The sequence below is a fragment of the Neovison vison genome, chromosome 3 (assembly GCF_020171115.1).
Source record: "Neovison vison isolate M4711 chromosome 3, ASM_NN_V1, whole genome shotgun sequence".
NCBI lineage: Eukaryota > Metazoa > Chordata > Mammalia > Carnivora > Mustelidae > Neogale > Neogale vison.
In genome coordinates this window covers 196983618-196996050 of record NC_058093.1, presented here as the reverse complement: position 1 = coordinate 196996050, position 12433 = coordinate 196983618, and the positions used below count along the sequence as shown (strand labels likewise).

General features: G+C 42.8%; 1 protein-coding gene across 3 annotated transcripts in view; it reads left to right on the top strand.

The window, feature by feature from the left end:
• The window catches only part of CLIP1 (CAP-Gly domain containing linker protein 1), a 156682-nt gene that overhangs the window by 58041 nt on the left and 86208 nt on the right, over positions 1-12433 (top strand). The window lies entirely within an intron of this gene.

The following is a 12433-nucleotide window of genomic DNA, read 5'->3' as shown; positions in this document are numbered from 1 at the left end:
CTCTCTGCTCAGCGGGAAGCATGCTCCACCCCCCCACCCCGCCCCCGTATGCCTCTGCCTACTTGTGATCTCTGTCAAATAAATAAAATCTTTTAAAAATTAAAAAAAAAATTAAAAATTTTAAAAAATAAATAAAATCTTAAAAAAAAAAAAAAAAGACAGCTTCTTAGAAGTGAGCTGTCCTGTATACATAAGTTGATCAGTTTTCATGGCTACAAACATTTCTACGTTTTTGGCGTATATTCTTAGGCAGGGAGAAAAGAAGAGCCTTCGATTTTTGAATTCCCATCCCCTTTGCAAGATCTCTTTAATGGAGGTTTATCCAGTGGGGTCTGAACAGTAGCAGAGCATAGCAGAGGGGGAGTCATCCCAGAGGCATCTCAAAATGACTGTTGGGTAGTTTCCTGGGGGCGGCCGAAATAGCGTTTGCTTGTTGTGCTTTGCAGTGTTAGGTGGCTGCGGCTTCATTTACAGCCCTGGGATTCATTCCTAGAGTCATGTTTTTACTTTTCCTTCCTCCCAGGTCTTGGTAACTAATCCACTGTTGTGGGTTTTTTTTTCCTAAAAGCAATTTTTTTTTCTTTATCTGGGTATTTTCAGTATTCTTAATGAAGCATGGATTGCTTGTTAAAAGAAGTAACTGAAGTAAGGTTATGTTCTGTGTTTTGAGAAGGGTGTAGTCTTGAATTGTACCCTTAACCCCTGAAGATCTGTTTAGAACAGAAGGCTGATAGCTATGTAATTTCCTGTTAAAAGACTGTGTCGTGAGAGAAATTCTGTCTGAGAGGAGAGTGGGGTACTTGAATTCTTGGAAATAACAGCCAGCCGTCTGGGTGCTGACCAGGTACTGGCATTGGCCTCATCACGTGAAGCCTCCCCAGACGCTGGTCTCTGCCAGTATCTAACACACTCAACAAATGTGTCCCAAATCTTGACTTCCCTGGGGGTAGGACGCATTTTTTGGTTGGGTGGAGGAGAATAATTGTACTTTCTGGAATCCTGACTTGGAGTAAAGCTGACATTCTCAAGAAATGTAAAGCATACTTCTTTTTGGGAAATAGCAAAGAAGATAGGTCTTCTAAGGTTATTTGCTTCCCTGAAATAAGTATCTTGCCCTTTTAAAATTTATTTAGGTCAGATCTCAGAGTTAAATCACAAACTAGGATATTAATCTACTTCAAATTTTGTGCTTATTTGAGGCCTGGCTTTTTTGGTCTCAAAGTAAACGGGTAGATTACCCATGGGAAAACCTAAACCCAAACCCCTGTTCCTCTAGTGTTGGTGTTTAGCAGCAAACTTCCTGGTAGGTGTGATGTAAACCTTGTCCTGTGAAGGAAGAGCATTTGGAGGGATTGTGCCACGGAGCTACTTATATGTCCTGGAGTCCTGTCTGCTACGGAATTGGTGCTTGGAAGATCTCCCTCCCTGCATTTCCCATTTGAGAATGTATAAGCAAAATAGCTATTTTTGACTCTTCAGAAGTAGGTTCTAGAGATAAACATCTTGCAAATGGTTCTTGGCTCGGGGAGGCTTGGTGGCTCAGTTGGTTAAGCTTCTGACTCTTGATTTTTGGCTCGGGTAATGATCTGAGGGTGGTGAGATCGAGTCCCTCATTGGGTGCTGTGCTAGGCATGGAGCCTGTTTTAAATTTTCTGTTTCCTTCTCCCTTTGTTCCCCCCGCAAAAAAAAAACCCAAAACAATAACAACAACAACAACAACAACAACAAATGGTTCTTGTCTTGAAAAGATATTAGAACTATGGCATTAGTCAGATCAATAGTATAAATATAGGATTCTTGGGGTTAGTGTGTAGTCTGTGTTGCAATATTATACTTTGGAAATGGAGATCATAAAATAATGTGACTGGCTTTTAAAAATACATGAAAAAGGGTGCCTGGGTAGCTCAATGGGTTAGGTGACTGCCTTTGGCTCGGGTCATAGTCCTAGAGTCCTGGGATTCAGACGTACATCCTGCTCCTGGCTCAGTGGGGAGCCTGCCTCTCCCTCTGACCCTCTCACCTCTCATGCTGTTTCTCTCTTTTTCTCAAATAAATAAATAAATAAATAAAATCTTAAAAAAAAAAATACACCTGGACTTAGGTTTTGTCATCTAGGAAAGTATTGTTCATCTATAACGGTGATAGGGCCATTAGTAATTCTTAGAACTCTTAGAATTATGTATATGCCTTGGATATATTTTTGCTATGCTGAGTAGTTGGACATCACATTTTAACTTTTTTTAATTCAAATTTTGGAAGCAGCCAGTAGTGTTTTAGAGCCAAGTCCAATGAAAAGCTTTTAGGTCTAAAGATAGCCACTACCGCATTGGGTCACCAATAAAGTATAACTTGTAACCTATCTCTCAAGTTATTTCTGAAAGAGGAGTCAAAAATATTTTGACCAAAAAAAAAAAAAATTGACCAAAGGATTATAATTCAGATAACCTTAACATTTCCTTAGGTGATCACATTTGGCAAGTAGGTCCTCTCTGAATGGAGGAGGTTCCAGAACAGTGCTGTCCAATAGAACTTTCTTTCTTTTTTTTTTTTTTAAAGATTTTATTTATTTATTTGACAGAGAGAAATCACAAGTAGACAGAGAGGCAGGCAGAGAGAGAGAGGGAAGCAGGCTCCTTGCTGAGCAGAGAGCCCGATGCGGGACTCGATCCCAGGACTCTGAGATTATGACCTGAGCCGAAGGCAGCGGCTTAACCCACTAAGCCACCCAGGCGCCCTTTTTTTTTTTTTTTTAATTTATTTGACAGAGATCACAGGTAGACAGAGAGGCAGACAAGAGAGAGAGGAGGAAGCAGGCTCCCTGCCAAGCAGAGAGCCCGATGCAGGGCTCAATCCCAGGACCCTGGGATCATGACCTGAGCCGAAGGCAGGGGCTTTAACCCACTGAGCCACCCAGGTGCCCCAACAGAACTTTCTTTGATGGTAGAAATTTTTCTATATGTTGCACTGTGGTTACTAAATACTTGAAATGGAGCTGTCGTGAATGATGAGCTAAATTTTTTTTAAAAGATTTTATTTATTTGACAGAGACAGTGAGTGCAGGAGCACAAGCAGGGGGAGTGGGAGAGGGAGAAGCAGGCTTCCCGCCAAGCAGGGAGCCCAATGCAGGGCTTGATCCTAGGACCCTGTGATCGTGACCTGAGCCAAAGGCAGATGCTTAACAACTGAGCCACCCAGGCGCCCCTGAACTTTTATTTCATTTTGAAGGTTTATTTTTAGGGGCACGTGGGTGGCTCAGTTGGTTACACATCTGCCTTCTGCTCAGGTTATGATCTCTAGGTCCTGGGATCGAGCTCTGCATTGGGTTTGCAGCTTGGCAAGGAGTCTGCTTTTTCCTCTCCCTCTGCCTCTCTCCCTGCTTGTGCTCTGTCTCTCTCGAATGAATAAAATCTTGAAAAAAATATTTATTTTTAGAGAGAGACCACGTGTATATGTGTGTGTACATGAATCTGGGAAGGGACAGAGGGAGAGGGAGAGAGGGAATCCCAAGCAGACTCCCAGCTGAAGTCAGAGCTGATCATGACCTGAGATGAAAACAAGAGTGGGATAATCAACCAACTGAGCCACCCAGGTGCCCCTGAATTTTTATTGCATTTTAAAAGAATTTAAACTTTATTTTAAAATTTTAAAAAGAATTTTAAAAGAAATTAAGCTTTAAGCAGCACATGTGGCTAGTGACTACCATACTGGGTAGTGTGGAGCTAGAATATTTAGCTTTCAGTATGACTTACAGACTGGTATGAACAGTTGATGGTAATATACCATAACAATCTTAAAAATTATTTTACCAGCAAAAAATGAGTTTATTTGTAACTAGCAGATAATTGCAATTCAGAACAAGCAAGCCATACCAAAAAGCATAAGAGAGTCCAACAAAGGAGAAGCATGTTCCTTTATGGAGAAGGAAGCTGGGAAGGGTGGTTTTTGAGGAAAGTCCACTGGAGAAATGCTAGAGTTCAGGGTCATGACTGTTTCTTGTTGGCTGAGTAGGGTAGTGGATTTCCTGGAGGAGATGCAGTATACTTCCTCGGCTTCTCTAATTGATGGTTTTTCCTGTTGACAGTTCCGTTGGGTTTCTTCCTTGAGGACAGGTACTGCTTGAGAGCTCCCCCTTCTGGCCTCCTGGCTCCATGTTAGTGAGGTTTCCCTTTATAAAGGTTCACGTTATCAAGGCAGGCTAGGTCGAGGAACATGGTCTCTGCTGCCCCAGGCGCACAGTAGCAGAGAAGGCCAGAATTCGTCATTTGTGTTCGGTGGTATCCAACCTTTATAGCCTCTCCAAATTTATCCTTGCTAAGGTGTTATCTGAAGGATTTGAGGTGAGAACCTTCCTTTGTATTTCCATTTTGATCACTGACTTCAGATGCTCACGGTTCCTCTTCCCTGAAATTTAAGACCTACCTTGGCAGCCCCTGTCTGTTACTTGGACACATGGTTGGAGTGGGTGAAGGCTTGGCAGGCCACTAGAAAAAATCTGCCAACCCTTGGTTTAAATCTTTGCTTGACAGTGGTAGCCAGGTTAAGATAACTGAGATGAACCACTGACATAAATTCAGGGTTTAACAGGAGACTCTAGCCATCTTTCATTTCCTACCGCTAGAATTTTGAAGTAAAGGAGGCTTTTCCCTTGAGGTAAAAGGCAGGTAAAAGCTGATCATAGTAAATTTCTTAGATTGAACTTTAAGACTCTTGTCTAACTCGATTTCTTGCAAGAATCTTCTGACGTGTGTCAGACCAGGCTTCTCACTGTCTTAGATGCTTTATACCTTTCCTCCTCCTTCTCTGGAGTCTTACCTCTCTCCTTCTTAAAAATCCTGACTGCCAACTCCCGCACAGACGTGGGGAAGGGGTGCCTTCGTGGCTCAGTGGGTTAAGTCTCTGCCTTTAAGTTACTTTGCTTTGAGCCCCCTCAGAAATCCTGCCTTGCCATCATGCCTTTTCTTTCTGCCTTAATCCGCTCTACCCTTTCCTCTTTGAAAACACTTCTAGAATCATCACGTGGTATTGGTATTTGGTATATCTCATAAATTATATGTATCCTTAGTTATTTTTTATGTATATATGGGTATATATTATATATGTATATATGTATATATATTATAAATTCCTTGAGCTTATGTTTAGGACCCGTATTTTCCATCAGCTGTAGGTAGCACAAGTATGACTTTTTAAAATTTGTTGAATTAAGCAATCTCCATACCCACTGTGGGGCTCGAACTCATGACCCTGAGATCAAGAGTCATGTGCTTTTCCAACTGAGCCAGTCAGGTGCTCCCCCTATCCCCAAGTATAACTTTTTAAAATACTGATACACCCGGCCTGATTTGTAGAGTCATTTAAACAATTGAGGCTACTTTCCTAATTGATTTTATTTAATGAGGATTATTTATAAAGTACTGTGGGGAAGGGGCGCCTTCGTGGCTCAGTGGGTTAAGTCTCTGTCTTCAGCTCAGGTCATGGTCTCAGGGTCCTGGGATCGAACTCCGCATCGGGCTCTCTGCTCAGTACGGAGCCTGAATCCCCCTCTCTCTCTTCCTGCCTCTCTGCCTACTTGTGATCTCTGTCAAATAAATAAAATCTTTAAAAAAATACTGTGGGGAATATAGCAATGGCTAAAAGGCGTGGAATGCACAGACTACACACATAGCTCAGTGCGCTCGGTGCTAGGAAGAGGTCCAGACTGTGCTATGGGAAGTTGTAGGATGGGCACAGTTTCACTGGCGAGCATTGGGGGAGGTTTTATGGGGCAGATGAATGCCTGAGTTTGCCCTTGAGTAAGGTTTCAGTAGATGGAGATAACTAGACTTGGAAAGGGCTTCAAGGCTGAGCAAACCACCGGAACCAGCAGCAGAGGGGCCTGTAGTGCCAAGGGCTCTGGAGTGGCATTTGGGGAATCAGACACCTGGATGGTTCACATGATTAAGGAAATGAACCTCAGGGGACTTTTCTTACCAGCTGATCAGCAGGGAGTGGTTCTCAGACATAAGCATCAGAATCACCAGAAGAAGGGCTTAAAATCTAGGCCTACCCCCAGAGCCCCAGAGTTAGTTTCAGGAAGTCTGGTCAGGGGCCCTGATGACTCGTGTTTCTAACAGGTTCCCGGGTGACATTGGTGCTGCTGCACACTTTGACTATCACTGATTTAGAATACAGCCTGATAACTGTCTTAGAGAGACACCTGGTTTTGCATACAGATACCCCGATGGTAGTGCATACCTGTGTTCTTTTTGCTACATATATACTTCTCGTCTTCCGACAAATTGTAGGTTCAGTTCTATCACTCAGCCCCCTGCACAGAGCTGTGCCCGTAGTCATACAGTAGTAATGCTGGATCTGCTAACTGGGCGTCCTCACCTGTAAACATCGGAACCAGAGGCACATGCTTCTGGAAGCCCTTAGGGCATGGGGGTTTTCAACCTTTGCAGCTCAAATTGTAGAGCACAAACGAACAGACCGGCAGTTCTCACCCTTTTCTCCCCAGGACCCTTTTACCTTCTTAAAAATGGAGCTTTTTATCTAGGTTTTATCCATTGATGTGTACCATATTATAAATTAAAGCTGAAAATATCAGTTCATCAGAAATTATAACAAACCCATTACACATTACATACATTTTAAATTAATAACTGTTTCTCTAAAATAATAACTTGAGCGAGAAGATGACACTGCTTTTACGTTTTTGCGAATGTGTCTTTAATAGAAGACAGGTTTAATAGAAGGCAGCTGCTTCTGCATTGGATCTGTAGTGAGAAGTTGTTTCCATTGATGTGCATGAAGAAAATTGGCCTCAGACAGTTGAAGAGAAGAGGAAAAAAGTATTTTAAGAGCATTTTCAGATAATTATGGATTTTCTTCCTTTATACTAGTCCCAAAATTTGATGGGTTGTAGTTTCATCAAAGTGGTATCTGAAACTATGAATGAACGTTTATTGTTACATAAAAATCCATTGGTCCGCTTTGTGCTTTGATGATTTTGTAACATTGTGCATTGTAGGTTGAATGATACTGGTTTGTGGAGAGGCACATTTCCGCGTACTGACACATTTCATTATATAATATACAAAAATTACGTTTGTGAATACCGTTGATCTCATCACAAAAGTCTTTAGTATTGGGAAGCTGTCGAGCTTACAGTAGAGGATATGTTTTCCAAAATTCTAAGTTTAGGGGCGCCTGGGTGGCTCACTTGTTAAACATCTACCTTCGGCTCAGGTCATGATCCCAGGGTCATGGAATCAAGCCCCTCATCGGGCTCCTGCTCAGCAAGGAGCCTACTTCTCCCTCTCCCACTCCCCCTGCTTGTGTTTCCTCTCTCGGTGTGTCTCTCTCTGTCAAATAAACAAATAAAATCTTAAAAACAAAAAAAACAAAAACCCCCACAAAATTCTAAGTTTCTCTTGAATGCTTAAAATCTCTCATTGTCAAGTTGTTTTCCTTGAAGTGACCGTTCACATGGTTCCTTTTCAAGAACATGTCTGCCAGATATCCACGCCTCAGTAACCATAGTTTACCATTTTCTTCAAGTAAAATTGACATTCTGTGAAAAAAGTGGCGAATTGAGCCTGTGCCTCCTTTGCCCCTGTTCTTCTCTGAGACATGGTATGGTGGTTCACAGCAGCTGTGCTTCGTGTGCGGGTCCCATTTTGTTGCAGGGTATTAAAAAGGCACATATTTGGGGCGCCTGACTGGCTCAGGCTCAGGGGTTGTGAAATCGAGCCCTATGTCGGGCTCTGCACTCAACGCAGAGCCTGCTTCAGGTTCTTTTCTCCTCTCCCTCCTGCTCACTCTCTTTCTGTGTCAAATAAATAAATAAAATATTTTTAAAAAGCATATATTTAAGGGTTGAAATGTAATAAAATGATTTGTTTTTCGGCTACACCAAGTGCTTTACATTGTTATGGGAAAGTGGCTTCTCCCCCTCTTTGCACGTACATGGGCATGAAGAACGTGCAGCGTGTTCTCATGGCCCTGACGTGGCACCTGCGGTCCGTGCCCACCAGCACTTTCGCACCTTCAGTGGAAACATCAATGAGGCAGAAAAGGCAAAAAATGTCTTAGTAATACTGTGCAAATAGTTCTGTTTCCCTAAAAGGGTCTCGGAGGTGTCCTAGGAGTACATGGACCTCATCCTGAGAACCATGGTATCATAGTAATGAAAGTCAGAGTTGGCAGAATGGCATATTTCTGTCACTCCTACCGTGGTGAGCTTACCTTCCACTCAGTAAGTTCAGAAACTCATTTTTAAAAATCCATTTACTCAGAGGTGAGACTCTTGAATCATAATAATAGACTTATTCTGCATTGGATCTGTAGTGAGAAGTTGTTTCCATTGATGTGCATGAAGAAAATTGGCCTCAGACAGTTGAAGAGAAGAGGAATAGGGTACCTGGGTGGCTCAGTGGGTTAAAGCCTCTGCCTTCAGCTCAGGTCATGATCCCACGGTTCTGGGTTCGAGCCCCACCTCTGGCTCTCTGCTCAGTGGGGGGCCTGCTTCCTCCTCTCTCTATCTGCCTCTCTGCCTACTTGTGATCTCTGTCTGTCAAATAAAAAAATAATAATAATAGGCTTAGAGATTATGGATTATAAAATATAACTTTGTATATTTATAGTGAGAGAAACACCAAAAGACACTATTCCTTTTGGTCACGGCTAGAGACCCAAACCTTAATCTGAGTGTGGAATTTTGGAGCCTTGTTTCAAATGTCCTTAATGCTGATTTTCATACAATTTTTGCAATCTTGACTCATCCTTCTCCATACTACCCTTGTTTACTTTCCAAAGAAACTTTTTCCAGTGTCCATAAAATAGACATTTTCTTTTTAACTCCCTTTTTCTGGACTTTCTGGGTTATACTTCTTTTAACTTTGGCAATACAGTACCTTTCATCATTTTTATGTATTTTCACTTTTTAAATGCTAAATTATATGTATGAAACCAGTATGGGTGGGTGTATACATATACAGTGTAGAAGGAGAGGAACAGAGAGAATCCTAAGCCGGCTCCAGGCTTAGAGAGGACCCCAGTGTTGGGCTCAATCTCCTGACCCTAAGGTCTTTTTTTTTTTTTTAAAGATTTTATTTATTTATTTATTTATTTGAGAGAGAGACAGTGAGAGAGAGCATGAGCGAGGAGAAGGTCAGAGAGCGAAGCAGACTCCCCATGGAGCTGGGAGCCTGATGTGGGACTCGATCCCGGGACTCCAGGATCACGCCCTGAGCCGAAGGCAGTCGTCCAACCAACTGAGCCACCCAGGCGTCCCGACCCTAAGGTCTTGACCTGAGCTGAAATCAAGAGTCAGAGGCTTAACCCACTGAGCCACCCAGGTGTCCCAGAGTGCCATCACTTCTTTGAGTGATCTTGAGAAAGCTGTTTAATTGCTCAGATCTTCATTGTCTTTGACCATGAATGGCCATAATGACAATTGTTCACCTCCCTGGGTCACTTTGAGATGCAGATAAGACAGTTTTATCTTGGTGCTTTGGGCTCTCTTGGTGCTGTACACATGTAGGTCATGTTAGTAAGATGAGTCCTAATCTCTTTAATTGTGGTGTGCTGTCTTTCCTAAGTGTGAATGTTAGGTTTATCAGAAAGAACTTGGACTCTGGAATCAGGCCTGCACTGCCTGAGATCACTTGGCTAAGCAGCGCAGATGTGACCAGCAGGGTCACATCTGTGCTGCTTAGCCAAGTGACCTCAGGCCGTAGATCATTAACAAATGAGGAAATGCATCTGTTAATTTCTGAGGTGCTAATTTGTTTGTTAAGGAAGGATAATAGTAGCTGATCCCACAGAACTGTAAGCTTCAAAAGGGGTAATAATATGTGTAAAAACTATCTATAGATTGTAATCTGTGTATGGTCCTTACATGTTGGGAGGATAGAGGAGATGGGTGGTTTGTCTTCTTTTAGGTTCAAAGCTCTTGAGATTCAGTAAGCACAAACATCAGAAATTTAACTGCGCTCAGGATATTAGTGAGGCAAGAACGTCTTTTTTTTTTTTTTTTTTCCTGTTTGCATGTTTTGGAATTGATTAGTTTTAAGGTGACATTCACTGACCTTGAAAGATTATGCAGAGATGTTGCTTCTTGGTCATTACAGTTTGTGGGTACCATGACCAAGACTTTGATCTTTTGTTTTTCAGCAAATTGATTTTTTTAAATCAAGCCTGACATGCCATTCATTAATAATACATGAAGAAGAAACTTGAATTAGAAGATTTAAAAACCCAGCATGGCTGATGTTGCTCCTGATTCTTTTATTGAAACAGACTGGACTTTTCTCCTTTGTTATTATTTCTTGGTCACAGTTCTCTGCTTTGGGATTCAAATGACTCAGATGGACCACAAGGCAGAGGCATTCACATTAGACCACAAAGTCCTAGACTTTGGGTTTATCACTATTCTTAGGTTCTTTTTTTTTTTCTTTTTTTTTTTTTTTAAGATTATTTACTTATTTGGCAGATAGAGATCACAAGTAGACAGAGAGGCAGGCAGAGAGAGAGGAGGAAGCAGGCTCCCCGCCGAGCAGAGAGCCCGATACAGGGCTCGATCCCAAGATGCTGGGATCATGACTGAGCCAAAGGCAGAGGCTTTAACCACGGAGCCACCCAGGTGCCCCTATTCTTAGGTTCTTAATAACCCCATGCTCTGTTCCTTAGGCCGAGACGTTTAGATCGTCAGATTTTTGTGAGCACAGGGAGTTGAGCTGCAAAATTTGAAATTGGCTGAGGCTTCCAAGTTGCTGATTGTGGTGGTTTTCAAAATCTCTCTTTAGGGAGGAGTGCTTGACCAGAGCCCAAGAACTCACTGTTCTGCCTGAGTGAAAGTATTTTAAGAAGCATGTCATCCTCTTTTCTTACCATCATAATAGCTTTCCCAGGACCATTATGCTCTGTCCTATTCTTACCTACCTGACCCTTTTACCTTACGATGATGGCCAGGGTAAAGAGTAGACACAGCATAGCAAGTCCCCATGGCAGCTTCTGCCCTTCGCCTGTCCCCACCCTTCTCAGATTCTCTGGACATGTAAATAGTCTTTCTTAGCTGAAGTTAGAAGGGACTCAGCCATTCCCTTCCATCTAAGGCAATAGCAAGAGCCAGTAAATCTGCTTGTAACTTACAGGCTGTGTATGGTGAGGATCTGATAGTGAAGCAGGTGGTTTCAAACCTGACTCTGAATCAGCCACCTGTCCTGGCACCCAGACTCCCACACCCACTCCCCCACCCCCATGGCAGGGACGATGACTGTGGAGACAGAAAGGAGCCTGGGGATTTTGTTTTAATAGTCAGGATTGGCCTTCCAGGAAACAGCATTTCTTTCTCTGTTAATCAGAGTCTTCTCAAAACCACGTAATTTACTTTGACATTTTAAAAAACACCTTGTACCATTTTGGACCCTCTTAAGAACCATGGGGAATCTGCAAATGGAGCCTAATGAGGCAACTGTCTTGGCATGATTTCTCTTCAGTCTGATTATCTTTCAACAGAAAAGCTGATGTGGCTGTATTAGTCTTCTAGGGCTATCCTTTTTTTTTTTTTTTTTAAAGATTTATTTATTTGACACACAGAGATCACAAGTAGGCAGAGAGGCAGGCAGAGAGAAGGAAACAGGCTTCCTGATGAGCAGAGAGCCCGATGCAGGGCTTGATCCCAGGACCCCGAGACCATGACCTGAGCTGAAGGCAGAGGCTTTAACCCGCTGAGCCACCCAGGCGCCCCTTCTAGGGCCATCTTAACAGATTGTCACAAACTGGAGGTCTTAAAACAACAGAAATGTGTTCTCTGGGTTCTGGAGGCCAGAAGTCAAAAAGCACTGTGCCCGCAGGCTAGTTCTTTACCGGCGCCCTGAGGGAACACTTGTCTCATGCCTGTCCCTGAGCTGTTGGTGGCTTTTTTACCTTACAATGGATACAAGGATGTTGGCCATCCTTGGCTTCGGACACATCACTGCAATCTCTGCCTTCATCTCCTGGTGCCTCCATGGTGTGTTCTCTTCCTCTAGTAAGGACGCTTGTGGTTGGCTTTAGGGCCCACTCAGGTAATCCAGGGTGATCTCATCTCAATATCCCTAAGTGAATCGCATCTGCAAAGACTCTTCTTCCAAATAAGGTCACATTCACAGGCTCTGGATGGATACATCTCTGTTGGGGGTGGGGTCAGTGAGCACCCTTCAGCCCACTTCATAGTGGCTCCATAGAGGCTGCTCCGTCATCCCTGGCTAGATTTTTTCGCAGGTGCTTGTCATTGCTTGTAAGAGAGATGGGATGGCAGAGTAACATCAGTGTGTCGTTGTCCAAGCTCCACTAGCAGAAAGTACAAAAACACAGTTGTTTGACAGAGTCAGTGAATAACATTTTTCTCTTTGATTGAATTATTCCATTTTTAAATGTAATGTCTAGAAATCTTTCCCCATATTCC